General features: G+C 39.9%; 1 protein-coding gene across 1 annotated transcript in view; it reads left to right on the top strand.

The window, feature by feature from the left end:
- ckap5 (cytoskeleton associated protein 5) overlaps positions 1-6,219 on the top strand; it is a gene marked incomplete at both ends in the record, with an annotated part of 27,871 nt that overhangs the window by 18,323 nt on the left and 3,329 nt on the right.

Genomic DNA, 6,219 nt, shown 5'->3' with positions numbered 1-6,219 from the left:
ATCGACAGTACTCGGGGACTTCTAGTGATCAAGACTAGGGTAAAAATCTGCCGAAGTTCCCCTTTAAGTCCAAGGGTGAGTTCAATATCACATACTAACAGGGCAGTATGCAGTACATACTGATTGAGTATACTGTAAGTATTATGTTTTTTTTTGTTTTTAAAAACACACTCCATGTGGATGTTTTTGCCAAAGAAATTCCTGCGATGCATTTGAGATATTGCATTCACAAGAATGGCAGGACAACCCAAAAGCAATATGCCGCCGGTCATGACTATCGCCAGCACAGAACCAGCAGTTTGGGAAAGCCTACATCAAGCCCAGACGACTGGTTGCTCCTTGTTGCACAAGTGACAGTTCTAGTTAGTGTTCTCTGACCAGTCACTAGAAAGTCAAGAAAAAGAAATAATTAAAAAAAGAGAACGAAGTACCAGGTAGGTACCACCCACAACATTTGCCAGTGGAAAGCCATAAAAGAACAGTTCCAAGCGAGTCACGTTGAGCCATACCATGCAGTGGAAGTGAGGCATATTGGGTTCTTGGAATATGCTGCATGCTGTTGGGAATAATGTCGGGGTTTGGGAAATGAAAAGTGAAATTTGAATGGTTTCTTCGCACTAACCTGATCATGTTGGTCTGGTCAGACTTCTCCAGAACTCTGATGACCAGCAGGTTGACTGATCTGATGAGCTGCTGTCCATCCTCGATGTCCTCCACTCTGCCGTCCAGCATCAGTGTTATCAGACCGTGCATAAGGTCCTTCAACACACCCATAGACGCCTCTCTGGCCAGGGACTCCATGGAGAACAACTGACAGAAAGACACAAGAGTAAGTTCATGAAGACGTTCGTGTCTCCTCAGCCTCATTAATGTAGGTCCTGATAGGGAACCATCAGTAAGACAGCATTCGCAGGCAGTGACTCACAGACAGCATGTTTCCTATGATGCAGCTGTACAGTTTGATGATGTCCTTCTTGTCCAGTCGGTCATCAGCCATGTGCGTGCTATAGATGAGCCTCAGCTGCATGAAAGTAGCAATGAGGAACTGATCGATGTGTCCCGACATGACTTCTGCTTTGTCCTCCTGCCGCAACACCTCGTCGATCTGTGGGGACAAAGCACACATTTTAGATCTCATCTTACAGTGGCAATAGTGGATCTGTTCCCCTCAGCTTCACAGAGCTTTTTAGTGAATTTGTGGCTTGTTTTGATTTCTGACATGTGGACCAAAAAAAGACTGTATTTCATGGATATATTACAGTAACTAGCTAGGTACATAGGAAGATAACGTCTGATTAGTCGATAGCGGAGTTGAGGTAGAGCAGCTGGAGGATGCCTGAGGGAAAGCAGACCAACCAAACCATTTTTCTCAAACTATGATCCAGTTTCACTGCTTTTGTACAGTAATCAGTGAGCAGCTCTCCAGAAACACTTGGTACACTTGGACATGCTGCTGCTAGCCAGCTAATAAATCATTTCTCTGCATTGCTAAAAGTCTTTATGAAATTATTGGCTGAAATGTCTACCTTTTATTTAAGTTTTTGCACAGGTTCTTAGGGTCTCAATAGTTAAATTAACTTCTTGTCATGTGTGCTGTGGTGGTAACTTTGAGAATCAGCATTTCTTTCAGGAGATATTAAAGCGTATAGAAACATATGATTTATGGTGTGTAGCCCTAATAAAGGCCTGACTGATGCCAGATATTTGAGACATATATATGGTTTTGTTTTAATAATGACATCAAGTCTCACAGTGAGCAAATACTGCAGTAATAATTCAGTGATAAGAGTGGTTGTATTACAGTTCACAGGAATAACACTTGAAACCTGTTTGTGTGTCTGCATGTCTCTGTGTGTGCTATACCTGTGCCAGGGCCTGTATGCTGGTGTTGATGTCACCACTAGCCACCTGAGAGATGACAAAGTTGATGGTGGAGGCCGTGCTGTTGTGGAGGTCATCAAAGTGTGGAGAGACAGAACGCATCCTTTAAACACAAAAACACAAACACTATTAAACTATTATTAAAAACTATTATTGTTCTCAAGAATGTTACTTTTTAGCACTGTGTATGTGCTTCAGCTAACTACATCCAAGTGCATTTACTTGGGTTCAGGGATCATGATTGGCTCCAGCAGCTCGTCCAGCTTGTGTTGGACAAGGTCCGGCAGCTCGCACACCCTGCTCTGGTCCATCTCGATCATGTCCAGGTCCAACTGGAACTCTTTAGGGATGGACGGGTGGGAGGACTCGCTGAGCTGGGCATTCTGACGGGCTTGGCTGGATGGTGGAAGGTTAGATAGTGGAAAATGGACAAGACAGTATATTTAGTCCAGGGTATAATCGATCAGTGCCTCTCAACTCCAGTCCATTTTACTAGTTTGAGGACCACTGGAAACATCCACGTACTGTCAGAAATTTTCAGTCTAATGAAAAAGGATAAAGGTTAGAATCATCCTCATATGGCAAAAACCCCACTTATAAACAATCAGTGAAGGAGTTTTCAACAACTTCAAGATTAGGTCAGTGGGTTTACCCTTGAGAACCTTCCCTGCTTTGAGACTAACGGAGGTTCTGTTAGGGAGACCTTTATATTAAAGTATTCTAGTGTGTGAAGCTGATCTTTGTATCTGACATGACTGGAGCTGATCAGCACTGATCTAAAACCAACATTAAGCATTTGTTTTTATTCCACTCCTTTCTAAAAGGATACACACAGAACAGCTACTTCGACAACTGGATAAGAGAAAAAGTCTAAGCGTTTTCATTCAATCATTGGTGGCCACATTAATGATGCCTTTTTTTTTAAAAATATTTGAATCTTAAAATAAAACTAATAGTCGCTCAAATAAAAGCTGTGAAGAAGCAGTGAATTTAAATTTTAAGTAAGAGCTCATATAGATGGTCAGGGCTGAGTCTTCTGTACAACCACTGGTTCCATTTAGAGAGGAGCTCCACTCTAAATTTTTGTTTTGGCACTGTAAACATGATCACGTAGATTCTTGTATGCGTGTTAATAAAAGGGGATTTTTCCAACAAAACACACTGTAAAACTAGCTTTTTGTGCTCAGATTAGTATGTATTCATCTGTCTGGATCTGAAAGTTCCATTCAGCCGAATTCTCTTGCCCCTCCCAAACCATGATGTAATAGCCAAGACCAGAGGTCTTTGTAGTTATTGGCGGGCCTCTGTGTGAAATTCAGAGCGTAACAAGATATTTAGGGCAGATTAACAGTAACATCAATCACAACAAACAGCAGGGGTACAGCTGTGTATTGACACTCCCCCACAGAGACACACACACAAACCTCTTATAGTAAAGCTGCGCCCCCACGGACTCTCTCAAAAGGGCTACAACTGAGAGTCTGGTGGTGCTTTGACAGTAACTAGAAGTACAGTCTTTCCAGCACTGTTCCATGTCACACTGAGAGGTGGTCAGTCTCTCTCGTGCATTTCTCCACACCCCACATCACACAAAACATCTAGCCTATAGTAGCTAGCAATCTTTATATTCAGAGTCAGCCAACATTTAAATTCTTGGCTGTTATTGGATCCAAGCATCTTAGGGGGAAAAAAAATGCTACATCCAATTTCTACTTCATTCAGTATAACAATTTTGCAATATGGCACTGATGGGTCGCCCTCAGTGCTATTGACTAGCTCAAGAGGCCTCTGCTTTGAATGAGTCTGTGAAACCGCTCTCATTTTCAAACATATACTGATCGAGACGCATCATTTACAGGAGTTCATGCTATTTATTGGTAAATTTTGGCACAATGGTTTAGACTTGTGCTTTCGAACACATAAAGTCCCCCAAAGACTCACACATACATACCGGAGAATTAAAAAGGGTGTAGTAGGCTGCGACAGATGACATTTTACATGAAAAATTACTTTTAACGATTAATCAAAGATCAAAAGAGTTGGGTAGTTATTTTTCTGTCGACCGATTGAGCAATCATTCGACACCTCGTTGCAGCTCTACTCACTGTGGATCCAGGTGGGTGCATCGTAACCCATTACAACTGCTGAGATTTCTAAGAATATTGAATTGATAGAAAAGCTCATTATCAGTGTCAGGACTTATCATCCTCTTGTTTTCTAAGTACAAATTTCACATCATAAAAACAATCAAAATTGTTGCCAACTATAAAAAAAAAAGGTTAAAAAAAAAAAAAAAAAAAACATGGCCAACAATAGTTTTCCTTATTGCAACTTTCAAAAACCTTTTCAAGAATACAAAGTGTCCTTTTATTTGTAGTTTCACTTTGCAGAGGACAGTTAATCACATTTCCAGGTACAGTATACACAACATACACAAGTAAGACAGGGGTGATGAGGAAGAAGAATGAACCACATCTAAAAGTGACAGGACATTTTGAACATTAGTCTGGTGCATCATGTGACAGCAGGGAAGAAGAACAGACCCTTATTCCCTACCATGTAAAGAAGCACGACTAAAACTCGAAAGTCACAGCAAACCTTTCTGTTCATTAGTTTGATGAATGATGAGTATTAGATCGGATTCAGAGTAGAGTTCTTACAATGACAATATGTAGAAAAGGGGGGCGAGGAGGAGGTACTCACATCCTATACGTGCGATACATTATTCTGCTCCCGAACGGAAGGCAGGCAGAGCAGAGAAAAGAGGAAATCACACCAGAAGAAAGATGAAGGGTTAAGAGATAGGCAGGCAGGAGACGGGTAGCCGGCCCACCAGCCAGCCAAAGACACTGAACACAACCAGGTTGGTTTCACAGACACGGTGGATAGGATTTTATATGCCAATTTCTAAGTATCTGTGAGAGCAACCCAACATGCAATGACTGAGTAAAACAAGACAAGAAGAGAAGGACAGATTAGTTGCGAGGAAAACATTCAAAAGATTTATGGCATGAATCAGTCAAGTTCCAACAGTCCACAGCATGTAGAAGTCTGTTATAGATCTGACAGATTAAAGGAGGTGGTTGGCTGATAGAATGGAAGACATGCTTATGAAAAACTGTTGGAAACATGGGGTTTTAAGACTTTTCACATCCGGCTACAAGACTTTTTTTTTCCCGCATTCATTTGAAAGCATGCTAGTCTTCTGCCTGGAAAAGAAACATCACTGGAGAAATAATATTTTGAAATGCTTTTGAGATAAACCAGACTGGACCAAGTTATCTTCACCTGACCAGTTAGCTGCATAGTAAATGGGGCAGTGTGTTGGTTGGAAGTTGACTTTGGGTTCTTTTGTGAACTGATTTCTTTCCCAACCCTAATGATCATCTTTCCCTGCAAAACCACCTTTATTTTCTGAAGCTGTTTCTATCCAGCAAATATTATATTTTATACATAAATGGTAACAGCAAACTTTTAAAAAGACAGAAAATCCAGCAATCTAGATGAGAGCCAAACCAACAGTTGGTCAATATTTCACAGATATCGACGCATAACATACACACCAATGCCAGTATGTCTGTTTTTTGGTTGTGGTATATAATGCAGAAAAGAAAATGAAAGTAGTAATATTCTGGTGTCAGTGCAAAGTTTATCCAGCAGAGTGCGCTGTGATTTACAATACTGTGGCAAGTAGCACAGAGTAAGAGAGAAAAAGCAGCTCTCAGTAACTAGCACTGGTTGACTATGCATGTTCAGTTTTTTTTAACATGTTAAAGAATATTGCACTTCAATATTTTTTAATAAAGTTATTTGTTTAAGCAGTCGTAAAAAAGTTTTATTAAAACTTAAATTCTCTATAACAGCAGCCATATTAGTAATCTGATTTATTTCTCCTATAATTGAAACAAACAAAAAAAAAAAAATATTGAAATAAAACTAATGAAAAATAAAAAAAATATAACTTCTTTGTAAGTAGGCTGCTTGATCTCTTAGAAACTTAAACCAATAATGGAAATATTAGTATTGATGTTATATCCAGTTCACATCCAGTGTTTAGCATTAAAACATTAGGATATAATAGGATTTACATGTGCTATACTGTCAAAGCTAACTTGCCTTGCCTTCATTTGTTACAAAAACTGAATGCGATGTGTTTACAAAGAGATTGGCTTTCTTCTTGTGTCTAAAAGCCCAATTATGTCCATTGTGAATGTTGTAAATTGAACACTTAAAAAGGAACGTAGAGGACGTTCACATTGCAGGTCTTAATGCTCAATTCATGCTGAGATCCGATTTTTTTTTGCATGGTTGTTCACGTTATAATTTAAATGCGACCGC

Source organism: Morone saxatilis, unplaced genomic scaffold (assembly GCF_004916995.1).
Source record: "Morone saxatilis isolate NCDOM2014 unplaced genomic scaffold, NCSU_SB_2.0 Contig2, whole genome shotgun sequence".
Lineage (NCBI taxonomy): Eukaryota > Metazoa > Chordata > Actinopteri > Moronidae > Morone > Morone saxatilis.
The sequence above is the reverse complement of the archived record's forward strand: the minus strand, read 5'-3'. Positions and strand labels throughout refer to the sequence as shown.